This window comes from Pezoporus occidentalis, unplaced genomic scaffold (genome assembly GCF_034315485.1).
Source record: "Pezoporus occidentalis ecotype Australia unplaced genomic scaffold, CSIRO_AGI_Poc_V1 ctg172, whole genome shotgun sequence".
NCBI classification, from domain to species: Eukaryota; Metazoa; Chordata; class Aves; order Psittaciformes; family Psittacidae; genus Pezoporus; species Pezoporus occidentalis.
Genome location: NW_026913554.1, coordinates 535984 through 549430, shown reverse-complemented (window position 1 = coordinate 549430; position 13447 = coordinate 535984).

Genomic DNA, 13447 nt, shown 5'->3' with positions numbered 1-13447 from the left:
AGAGATGCAGAAGTTGCATTCTGGTTTGTTGTTGGGGTGTTTTTTCCCATTACCATTTCTTCCTGGGTTTCAAAAGTGGCTAGCATGGATTCATTCTCTGTGCAGAAGGTCTGACTAGATATCCAGTTTTTCCTTCTCTGAGATGAAATAACATTTATTTTTGAAACCCATCCACCCTCTGGGGCACTGTTCAGGAGGACATTTTCCATGGTGACGTCTCAGGTTTTGCAGCTACAAAGGAAAAGAGAGAACAAAATTTCTACCTGGTAAAATCTTAGCATTCGTCACTGTAACTCAGCCTAGAATGTAGATTATTTGAGAGCCAATGCCACATGAGATGCTAGAAGAGAGGCCAAAGGGAGGGCAAAGGTTCTAACCTTCCCTGCCTTTCAAACACCATCTTCAGCTGAGAAATGTGAGGGTTGGGGGCCACAGCCTAATTATTGCAGTCAATAGAAAAAAAAAGTAGGTTTTAGAAAAACACCCTTGAATTTTAGAGAGTTAGGGACTCTGAAAACTGATGATTTATCCGTGACACATTCTAAATCCAGTAACAAGGTAATAACACTCATACTAATTTATTGATCGAGCTCATTTTAAGTAATAAAGTTGCTTGAGTATCTACAACTGGTGAGATATTCCATGAAGACAAGTTGCTTTGATTTTGTAATCACACTTTAAGTGCTTGATAAATCTATGGGAAGGTAAGTAAATTAGGTGTTGATATGATGCTATTTGAAAGCAATGGTTTGAAGAATGGCTCATTGGATTTGTTCCCCAGCACATTTTGATGCCCATTCATCTTGGTGGTGACAGGAGGTCACCCCTGTCACATCTTAATGGGTGACCGGACTCACTGACACATTTTGTTTCAGTGTTGAGCTCAATTCTTGCAATGAAGATAATTAACTTGCATTTACTTTGCTTTCTATTTTCCAACCAAAATAATCTGCCCTCATTGTTACTCAGTGGTGACAGTGACCTTTTCTGTGCAACATGTTGTCTTTTTTTAGCACACCCAGGCTCACGTAACCCACGCAAGGCCAGGCGAAAAACTACACTCTTAACAGTAGCCAGGAAGCAACAAAAAGGATTAAAACAAACAATAAAACAAACCAAAATTTTACATCTGAATCATCTGGATTTTATCGTAAGAATTCTCTCTCTGCATGGAGGTTATTCAAGCTTACACCAACATCAAAACAACCGAACTAGTGATGGAAGTCGCAGGTTTTGTGACTCTGCAGGCACAGCAGAGTACTAACACTGGTGTGCTTGGCTACTGTGATCCTGGAGCCCAGGAAAAAGTTGCCAGAATCTTACCAAGTAGAATGATGGTGATGATAGCCATCAGCAGAAACCCAAATGCTAGGCATAGCCTAAAGGCTTTGGAAAAAAAAAAAACTCCATTAATGGTTTTGTATATATGAGCAGTTAGACCCAGAATGTGTTTCAGTATTGAGACAGCAGCAGGATAGCCTTTCATTTAAGCTCCAACTACGTAAATCCAAAGCACTGCTGAAGTCAAACAGGACACCCTGAATTGACGTTTATGTAACTGGACAGTTTGATTAAAGGGCCGACTATCAAATCATTTGCTTATTTTTATTCATACACATCCCAAAGGTTTTCACAGATGTGCAGATCCCCATATAGCAAATTTAAACCTTCCAGCCCCAAGTTTATAATCTCCTCTATGTTTGCTGACCTCTCAGCAACAACCTTTGGAAGCTGAGAACTCAGAGGCCATCACTAACTCCAGTCAAGCTCCATCCATGTTTGGGAAACAGGAGAATGTTCTCACGCAGTTCAACCATTAAAGGTTGAGACTCAGAGTATGTCTGCAGTCTTGAATCAAATGTATTTTCTCTTGGTCACAAGCTGTCCTACACACACAGATTTTAATGCAGATATGCAAGCTCATCTGTTGCAAAGGCACAAACTGTTTTCTCTAATGAGTTTTGGCTTCGCTTCCTACCTCTTATCCATGAGTATTTCATACATCTAAACTATCACATGGAAAAATGCCCATTTTCACACAAAAGGATCCAACATAGACAGTTCACACTTGGATCAAACATAAGTTATCCTAACTTTTTGTGACTACAGCTTTGCTTAGAAGTAAACTCCTAGATTTTGGCTTCCCCAAGCTAGGGGTCCTGGAACTAGATTTGGAGCTAGACTTTAGACCTTCTGCAGGAAGGCGTCTTACCTACCACCAAAGAAACAAATATTACATTTTGACTGCAGAAACCACCTACGTGTCCTCCACATCAGTGAAATAGTTGTCACTTCTTGTTTGACATCAGTGAAGTCTATGTTCCCGGCAGATGTGGAGAGTACACAGAAGCCTCCAACCTGAGCCATGGCAAAGCCTGCACCCTTATATTCTCCAGGCACTTCAAGTGGGTGTCTCTGGATGTCAAGGGTACGAAGGGGCTGGGGCCACAGCCTGTATCCTCATCCTCCTCTTAGGCCTCAAGCACCTCCATGGGAGTGAAACCCAAACTGGGCGGGCAGCTTCTGCAGGAGGCAGCAGAAGAGGGAAAGGTTCATGTCTCTCTATCCTGGTGCCGGGACCAGCTGTGGCTGCTCCGATGGCTTTGGCAGCTGTTTTCCAGGGAACCACTGTGATCCAGGTGCTGCTCGGGGATGGGTCCCCCACATCCTAGTGGCTGGTGGTGCTGATGGGGCCGATGCTGATGGAAGAGCTGGTGCTTGGGGCAGGAGTGACTCACCTGGAGCATGACTTACATTCAACTGATGGGACAGAACGGAGTCTTTAATGGGGCCCTTGGCCACGCCTGGGAAAAGAGTGGCAGCGGGTGGGGGTGACAGGAGCAGGGAAAGTTCCTCTTTCAGGTCAGTATGGAGCAGGTGGGGGACTGACAGCATTCTGCGAGTGTTTCTGTGGCATTTTCTCACTCCTCTGAAGATCTGTCAAGTTCTAGAAATGAGGAAGCTCTGCAGTGTGCTGTCGTTTCAGGCACAGGCACAAGTGTTTGGAAAACCTTAATGAAGCTAATGTATCTCGGCGTGTTTTGGGGGTTGGTTGGTTGGTTTGGCTGCATTTTTGTTTGGTTTTGGTTTTTATTTTCTTTTTCGTCTGAGTCTGCAGCATCTTACATGTGCTTTACTCCCTGACATGCCTTATCTTCTCCTTAGATATGTGTTCACAGCTCTCTTTCTGGAAAAGAATTGTAGGTATTTTCATTCCAATTGCTGTGACTTCACTTTCAGCGTGGATTGCCTTAACTGAGTGCATTTCTTAATAAAACAAACCAAAAACAACCTAGCTCTGGAAACAAAAGAATTTCTCACTTTCCTTTTGCTGTCTTTTCATTTTGGTAAGTAAGAGGTATTTCCTGTGTTTTATGTCGCAAGGAAGTGTCATGACTAATGTACAGAGAGGTTAGAGGCTGGTAGAGGGAAGGGAAGCTGAACTGTGTTATGGCTTTGTCCTTATTTGTTTATTTATGGTAACATTAAACTGACATACTGTTTTTAAGCTTTCTGCAGGATGTCATTGGGCTGCAGTATGGCAAAATACTCAGGAATGACAAAGCCATAAGCAGAGTAAGGAGGCAATACTGACTTCCTGGCTCTGGCCTCTAGGGTATTTTTACAGCTGGGTATATTGAACCAACACCACCTGTTTAGGGTCTAATTGCAGCTTCTTCACAGTAGATAACTAGCATCTATGCACTCTGTCAAAGACAGTCTCTGCCCTGATGTTCTGCCATGGTTTAAGCTCAGCTGGCAGCTAAGTACCACACAGTTGCTTGCTCACTGCCCCCTTTCCCTAGCCGGTAGAATTGGAAGCATGTAAAACCTGTGGGTTAAGATAAGAGCAGCTTAATAACTGAAATTGAGTAAAATATTATGATAACAGAAATAATATCAACAATAACAATACTGATAATAATCATAGGGAACAGTAAAAAAAGGAGATATAAAAATTCAGAAAACACAAGTGATGCACCATATGTTGCTCAGCACCCACTGACCCATACCTAGCCTGATCCAAGCAGTGACCAGTGCCTCCCAGTTGACTCCCCCTAGTTTATATACTGGAGTAACATGTTGTGGGCTGGAATATCCCTTTGGCTAGTGTGGGTCAGATATCCTGGCTGCGCTCTTCCCACTGGCAGAGCATGAGAGACTGAAAAGTCCTTGATTTAGAGTAAGTGCTACTTAGTAACAAGTGAAAACATCCTGTTTTCAGCATTGTTCTCAAGACTAAAGTCAAACCACAGCACTGCACCAGCTACTGGGAGGAAAATGAACTCTGTGCTAGCTAAAACTGGAATTTGTTCCCTCTTGTGGTGTCTCCAGTGAGGAGTCATGCTCTGAGGACTGGCTGTACTACAGGAAGAGGTGTCACTGTCACTCAGAAGCCATGGAGATTGGAATGCCAGTCAGGAGCCCGGCTATAGCTACGTGGGCTTCCCTTGCAGTGACTGACAGCAACCAAGAACTGGTAAGGTGTCCAGTGCCTTGAATTCAGTGTTATGTCTGCTGCCATAACCGTTTCTGTACTCCATCACTTATTCCTGGTACAGCTGGAGTGTCCTGTGTAGAAGACTTGCTTGCTGCAAGTCAGCACAGCCTACAGACTTGATCAATCAATGCGGTCTGTTCACAAAAGCCTACTGTAGGAATTCTGTGATTCCCTTAGAGGGTATTTCAGAAATTTAAAAGGGAAGCTATGTATAAATTAAGCTAAAGCCTGAAAGGATATAAAAATGGAGTTGTGAGTCCTAGTCCCTAATAAAGAAGGTGTGGTTGGGTTTTTTAAACTGGCAATTCATGTGCACATTTTAAGGTAGGCAATTTAGCCTTGTCATATCAGCTCACATCCTCTTGACATTCATTCCCTTTCCAGGATACCCCAAAGTACAGTCAACAGCAATTCATACACATATAACCATAAACTAATTCTGAGTTTACAGACCATGGTACACATCTATGTGTTTTATCTTCTTGTTATAGATCTTTTAAAGGGTGCTTTCTTTAGCATAACAAATGCTTTAGTTGCCATATAAGGAGAAAAAATGTATTGCTAGTTCTCTGCAAAATAGTCAATTTCTCTGTTTCCACAAAAGGCAAAGACTGTCTGTGGTTATATGATGGTGGGACCCACGGTATTGAAAATACCTGGCTTGTGGAGTAGGCTCTACCTTTGCCTTTTGTTGTTTTCAAAGCATTTTTCCTTTTACTATGTGTTCTTTATGTCTCCTGTAGTGTCCTACCAATTCAGGGTGTTCTGCATGGCTGAGAAAAAAACAAAACAAAATAGCACAATATCAAATGTGTGTTCAGAGACAATTACAGGATTATAAGGAAAGAATCAAGAAAGACTTTGGTAAACTGTGTGTGTGCCCTCGAATGTCCTGGAATTTGGGTTTAGGTAGTCCCAACTGATCTTATGGTCACAAATCTAAGGAGCAAGAAAACAGAACGTACTCACACACCTATGATACAATTGGTGTCAAGATTAGAAGTGTAAAAATTGGAAAGTTGGGGATTTTAAATGTGTGATTTAAATTGGATAGAGAGACAACAGAACTGGCATCGAAGGAATTGTGGTGACATGCACATGTGTCTAGTTACTGCCTGTAGGTGGGCACAGTTTTTGACTGTGAAATTCACAAACTCTGTGTAGGACCATAGTGGAGTCTGTGAATTCATCATGAGCCTGATTGACCCTGAAGGGTCACCCCGCGGGTGATCCCTCCTCCCATGTGGCAGCACGGGGGCTCAGGACCCCATTTCAGCTCAACCGATCCACTGATTTCCTGGCTTCACTTCGGACCTGCCCTGATGATGTGGAGGCTTGGCTGAGCCAGACTACTGCCTACATCTTCCCTGCTCGCATTAAAAGTCTCAAGTGGCAGCTGTATTACAGCAAATTGCTGATAGCCAATTGATGTCGTTTTAAAAAAACAAAGCCCCATGTGAACTTCTCATTTTAAGCATTTTTTGTTAAGGAAAACTTGCACAGTATTTACCACTACTGTGAGATTCCCAAGCAAAGTTCAGTCAGGAACATGGCAACAGAATCATGCAAGGAGCTATTTTGTAATGCAGTTCCAACAGGTGAATTGCTGAACGCAATTTCGTTTAAAGCTGTCACAGTAGCAACCCACAAAACCAGAAGTTGATCATAATAGGCACATAAAAAATAGATATGCATAATTGCTGTGTACATTTCCTGGATTATTTAACCACATCAGTTAAAGTTGAAATGGGCTGGATGGGTACTTTGCATCTTGCTCTTCTAGGTTATAAAGTTCTTGTGTAATGAGCTCTTTGGCAGGAAAATCAGTTTGGACTGTGTGATCTGCACAGAATCCACCATACTTGTCTGTGATGAATTAATGCAATAGTAATTAGATTTGTTATAATAATTAAATTATGTGTGTTTTCAAAAGTAGCTTCCCAATTCATCAAATAACATTATCCATCTCCCAAAGTATGAAATTCCCTGGTGATTGTCGTGCGCTTCCTTACCATACCCAGACATTTTGTGAACATTGTCAATTCCCAATGGAATTATGTTATCTCTAATTCTGTAACTCATTCAAAAGAATTGACTGGTGCAGGCAAATAAACTCAGCTGGTGAGAAATACTCAGCAACTGAAATTTTTGCACAATGCTGAACTCCAAGGTAAGAGCAGAAGTTTGTGGGAACTTAATATCCTGCCTTGCAATCTGCTGCTTCTTCCAAGAGCAAATCTCAAATAGTCAGTCCCCGTTTCAGCTGGAACAGGTTGCAAGTTCTGTAAATTTGAAGATCTGTCATCTTGCCTCTGCAAGATTTATCTTTTCCTCCTGCAAAAACTATTATACCATAATTTCACATCATATTAAGGTGAGGTCTGCACTGGCAGAGATACTGTTGTGTTTCACTATGCCTGGTATAACTTTGTCTCAGGCAAGGCATGAATACCCACTTTTACACCCCTCAAGCTGCAAACCGTACACCCAAGTGTTTACACTGGCTTCATGCTTGCTGTGAGAAATGGAACCAGCAGAGAGGTGCCACAGCATGGATATGCACAACCGCATTGTGTCTGAAGTCTGCCAAAACACCACCCAGAGAAATGCATCTCCCTCTCGCTGCTGCTTTCTCTTAGCCCTTACCAGGGACAAGGAAGCAGGGAGAGAACAGGATGCACAATACTGATGTGCAGTATGGAGCTTTACCCTGTAAAAACTCTCCTGGCTTCAGCCATGGCTGTCACAGATGTATTGCTGTTGGGCTGGATGCCTGTTGGTCCAGGACAGGCCTTGTCCTGGATACTGTAGAGCATTCAAGGCTCTTGAACCCTTGGATGCTCTACAGTATCTCCACAGGGCAGGAGATATCAGTGATGCAGCTTCTTCTAGGCAGGGGGGATACTTACTCCTCATGGCCATTCCCTGAGACAGGCTGATTGGAGTCCATTTCTTCTCTCCATCATCCGCAGATAGGCTGGTCCCTGCTTCTGCACAGGCGTTTCCGCATTGACCACTTTAGCAACTGCTTCCAGCAATTTCTGCTTCCTTTTCTAGACTGCCAAGCTACAGGGAGGTGCTGCTTAAGCACCAGTTTTGATAAGAAGTCCAGAGAAACTGAACAGATTGTCACAGTCCAATAGGCAGGGATTAAAGAAAGGGTATTGTGAAATGCTCAGTGAAAGACTTGCTGCTTCCAGTTGAGGTTGATTGAGAAGGATTTGTACTTGAGGCACACTGATGTGCAAGGTAACCTTTGCGAAGTCTAGGATGAAGTGTTGGAGCTACATAGCTGCCAAGATAGCATCCCATGTATCCTCACCACTCACTGTGGTGAGAAGGGAAGTAACCATTATATTTGGAAATCATTGACCCTTAGTGGTACCCCCAGCTGCCTATGGCCACTCACACCCATGTTGGGCAACTTACAGATGGAGATGCTATGGATTGGTGGATACTGTGTCTGTAGTGGATACCTTGTTTGAGCTGAAACCTGGTGAGTTTTCAGCAGTTGATTCATAGGGTGAACTTGGAGCTCTGCTAGTCCCTCTGGTAGATTGGTATAGGGAGTGTATTCCCTCTCTTGTGTAACCATACTGCACTGCCCTGGCCATGACGTAAAATACATGGATTCTGACAATGCCTTTGTACATTTCAGGGCCCCTGCACAGCTGAACAAGTTTGCATGGTGTGCATTTGCCTGAATGAAATCTGGGCACTGATAACTACCTCTGGCTCACACAGCACGTGCTGCATCCCTTGCTGTGTCCTTGCCTCCATCCCCAGGGGACGAGATGATGTAGTAATGCAGAAAGTCGAATTTGCTGTGTCTATCTCAAACAAGTGAAGCAGACCAAATGTGTAATTCAGCCAGATGTAGTTTCCACCCCTGCATGAGTTGAGTTCCCCAAAGGACTTGTTCAGACCAAGGATGTCACATCCAGGGCAGGCCTCAGAGCAGAAAACAGAGGGAGGAAAGTGGTTGCTTGGTTGGTTGTCTTTAACTCTTTTGTGCATGTTTTTCCATATACCAGAGGAAAATACCTGTCTAGACTAGCATTAGCAAAGGAAGAAAATTACAGGGAAAGGCAGGAGCACCTGTCTTTCTCAGCAGGTTCACTTTTGGTGTTTCCTGGCATTTATGGAATACCTACCATCCTTATCCAAGTGCTTTCTTCTAAGCTACTGGAGCCATTCAGACTTTAATTAATTGAAATAGAAGGATAGCTACCCCTGAAAAAACAGGGGGCTTTATCATTGCAGAATTTCACTCTTTTCTCTCTTTTAATTGCTTAGTATGCAAATAATACTAGTTCAAAGTTATATATCAAAAAATAAGATATCCAAGCTTTCAAATTATAGTTTAGGTAAGCAAGGGATGGATCAGAATCCAACAGTTTGCCCTTTTAGCCCATGTCTAAACTGAGACAGCATGGAATAAGAAGAGATTAAAAACAAACTGCTATGATGTTTCCTGCAAAAGATATCTCGGCAGTAGTAGAGATTTCAGTTTGTCTATTCAAAATTTCATTTTTTCTAGGAAATTTTCTGAAATATCATCACTGCTTCTAGTGGGAAGCTCGACAGTTCTGAGATTTTTTAATGCATCATAAAACCTTTAAAACAGGGCTTTTTTAAAAAAAAATTGTGCATAGAATGCTGCTGTACTTTTGGCAGAAAGCAGCTGATTGATTATTAATTTCAACCCAGTGTCACATCCTTGTTATTAGTGCCATTTATCATATATACCGTGCAATGCATACAGATACATCTGTACGGTACATGCAGGCTGCTCTACTCGGACTTAGGAAGATCTTCAAATGTTTGAGGTCAGTTTTTCCCAGGAAACCTTGCCTGAGGCTTGCTCCTGATTACTACAGAAGGAAACAGTGTTGTGTCTCTAGTATCCCAAGCAGATTGGGAAGCCACTGAAAACATCCTCTCTATGCTTAGGCTGTTGTTACTCTTACTAGAAATCAACAGGAGCTGGTAAGGCACTAAACAGAGAAGGGCCCATGCATTAACACTTTTCTTGCCTCTGATTAGTATGAAATTAATTACTTTTACCTGAATGTGTTGCAGTTCAGCATCACACTTGGTCTTAGTCTTTTTTCTAAGTATCTGTGCACAACAAAAATCAGGCTGTGGGCAGTCTAAAAACCTTCCAGTATGTTTGAATGCATCCTTGAGAGATGCATTGGTCAGAAGCAATAATAAAAGTATTTCCCTATTCCCCTTCTAGGAAAGCATATAATTCTTATGGAAAATGGTGGCTAATTAGCATATAGCAGGGCCTCTACCCTTTCAAAAATACAGGATTTCTTGCCCAGGCATATCTATTTCAGGGAGGGGAAAAAGATGTTTCTTTTAGCCTAAGCCAGCAGATTTCTTTTAAAGATGAGTTACAGCAGAGCTCTAGGTCCTGGGGCAGAGCAGGCTGATAAGCAAACTCAAGAAATCAAACAGGTCAGTCCTAGGTGGGCGGGTAGCTGCTGCCCTTGAGAGAGAGCTGCCTGGAGCAAGACACCTCTTCCCTCCGAGCATGCTGCTTGCTGTGCCCCACTGAAGTCCTATCACCTGACATCACCTTCATGGTCAATTTAGCCAAAGACATTGAGGTATATTCTGTGGACTTTGACACCCTCCTCCATCTCTGCTACCATCATCACTAATCAAGGGATATGGATATTGCACATCTCTCTACAATACTGACTCCTTATTTCCCCCACACTCCCATCCTCCTCATCAAGATTGGTTTATACTGCTTAAGCTTACAGTTCTATTAGAGGGACACAGTTATATCCCAGTATCTCTCCAATACTTTACTGTGTTGATCTCAGTTAGGAAAAGATTACAGCTAAGTCTTCTGTGCTTCGTGAATTTGTAACCAATACCCATCTCATCCAGTCATTTTTACCTTCCAGGCCTTCTTTCTCCTTCACATTCTGGCTATCTCTGACAAGTTATTTTATGCTACTCACACTCTTTTTTTAACAAAGGCTATATAAACATACAAAATATTATCCAGTTTAAACGGAATAGGATGTCTGATTTGTTTTATGGTGCAGCAGAGACATCTAGTGACTATTTTGTGTTATTAAAATGCAAAGGATTAATGTAAGATGGCAAATCCCTTGAAATACCCTTCTAGTGATCGGAACTACGCCTATCCACTCCACCAAACCCATGAGAAAAAGTCTTTACATGCTCTCCACCAAACCCACTGAGAAAATAATTTTGTCAGTTCTGTGCAACTGGTAATACACAGGATGGAAAACAGTGATCAAACATTACTGGCTTCTGTGCCTGCAGAGCCTCTTTTCTCTTTTCCCTGGTGTCTTCAAAAACCTTGGATGCTACAGCAAATAACTTTAGTCTAGGTTTCCATCACTGACACTGAGGGCACAGTTTAGTGCCTAAGTGCCAATACAAATCCCTTCCTCGTGTTATTTTGTTACAATAAAGAATCTGTCTCAGAACATCTTGGCTGTAAAGTCATGAAGCAAATGTCTTTTTCATCTGCATCATCCATCTCCTGCCTGCTAAGGAAAGGGGAAGATGTTGCAATTAGAAGGGGAAGGATGTTGGAACTGGAAGGGGCTTGGAACTAGGTGATCTTTAAGGCTGCTTGCAACCCAAGCCATTCTATGGTTCCATGTTTCTGCGTTCCTTTGGACAGAAATATTTTAATCCTGAAGTCTGCTCATTTAGATGCCTATAGGTAGGTGTCTAAATCTAAGCTGTTTACTTTTACTTTCCAATTAGTAGAAAGAAATAGGTACCTCCATGGTCCTAGCATCTTCTGAAAGGTCAGAGGAATGTCTCCCAACAGGACAGACTAGGTGAAGGAGGCACCAGGGGGTGCAGTGTCCCTGCAGTGTCCTAAACTGCTGCTGAAGGGGAACACATGGCTCCGAGATAGGCACTTTGAGTGTGACCACTCCATGCTTGTTTTCCCAGGTCAAGCTGATGCTGCTTGTCTCTGTTGCCAGAAACCTCCTTTCTATAAAAGGAAGACTGTCTTGAATCATTAACATGAATCATTAGCTCATGATGGACCAGAGCTACTAAAAATGCCCTTAGCAATCAAATTCTTCCATTCCCTTCAGGTTCCTCAAGGATGGCACAATGTCAAATCCAGACTTACCAAACTCCTACTGCATGAGCCACATGTTGCAACAATCCTAGACAATGGTGCGCTATTACAGAGGATGACTAAGAGCAGAGGTAATGTATTTGCTGTGAGTGCTGAGAATTGCACCTAGATAAGGAACATGGTAGCACAGCAGTATTTGTGCATGGCACGGGTGAGTTGTTAGCATGGTACATGCTGGAGAGGCCTGAAGGATACAGTTACCCCGATTAATATGCGGCGTGAATGTGAGAGGTACCTCCAGAGCGGTTGTCCTTGAATGGTGTAGGCATGCATACAGTCACAGCAGGCAGCTGGAGGCCTGGCCTGGGGTGAAAGCTTGTTCTCTGGCACTGTTAATAAAAACATTGAGAACTTACTCTGTGTTACCATGACATACACATGGATTAAATGCATGTATATCGACCGAGGCACATGTGCAACAGTTTCCTAAAGATCCTTCAAACAAAAAGTGTTGTATTATGTCCCAGTGCTGTTGTTTTTCTGGCCCCATAGCATACATAGGTCATGTCTAGGGAGGTTCAGTTTCTTCTTTTTGTCTCTGAAATGGCTGATTTCCTGCCTTTTTTTTTTTCTTTGTGGGAGATCACCTCTATGGTTATCACTGTTTCTATGATTGGAACTTGACAGTCTTCAGCAAGTCTTCCAGTATGGCTGAGTAGCTTGTATCTACTACAAACCATTGCAGTAGAATAAAAAAAAAAAAAAAAAAAGTCAATATGCTTTGTCTTAATCTTTCCTCTTTGTCTGTTCAAAGTATATGGTTAGGAAGGCTGCATAAAGAGCTTGGCCTTAGCAGGTAAGAGAGAGAACAGCAAATTATCTCACATCAAACTCTAGAAGGTGAAAGCATTATAGACAGCTTTTTATTTACCAACATGTAAGCCTATTCTTGAAAGAGTTCAATGATTTAAGATGAAAAAGCCAAAATGTTGTGCATCGTTTCTCCATGGCTGGTCCCAAGAGGGCAAAATACTACACTTCTTGACTTACGACCATGATAACTCCATTGACTTCATCTTGAACTAACGTCCATACTATAAGGGAAAAAAAACAACATGTTGTTTGCCTTTAATGAAAAGATTTGATGACCAACATGCAGATCAGACTCATCCCTGGTTTAGTTCTAAGCTCAATAATGCCACTGGGATATGAAGGGGATATGAAGCATGTAGTCTGGAGCTGGTTGAAGAGCAGAAATTCTTCTAGGAGATGAACTCAAAGTTTTGGCATTTAAAGTTACCATAAACCCCCCAAAATTAGATATTTCTCTGTGGAAATTTTTTCTCTGAAAGAATCTGAATAAAATAGAAGGTTGGCCTAGTAGTAATGTTTAGTTTCAAATTCAACTTTTAAAATTAGTTCTATTCAGTATGAGATAAATGCAAAAATAATTAAAATTGCAGAACAAAATTATCTCAAATGTCTTGAAATGAACTATTTCAGCAATGTCAGTTATTCCCCCTGTTCCTCCCCTGAACATTGATTTCTGGTTTCAACCCTGAAGTAATGAAGTTTAGGAGGAAAGTGATCTGATAATCCCAAACTGAAGCTGATCTAATAATCATGATCTGAGTTTTCTGTTGAAATACATTTTAGTGTCAGGTTGGTTTGAGAAGAATATATACATACTCAGAGTGTTGCCAGCTCAGGTTCCAAATGAAAATGTGTGGGGTGAAGGTCACAGTTTATGAAAAAGTTGATAGAAATTGCAGGTATGTGGTTTTTAGTAGAAGTGCACCAACAGAAGTGGCTGAGAATTCAGAAATGTTTATCGGAAGCTACAAGGAGAG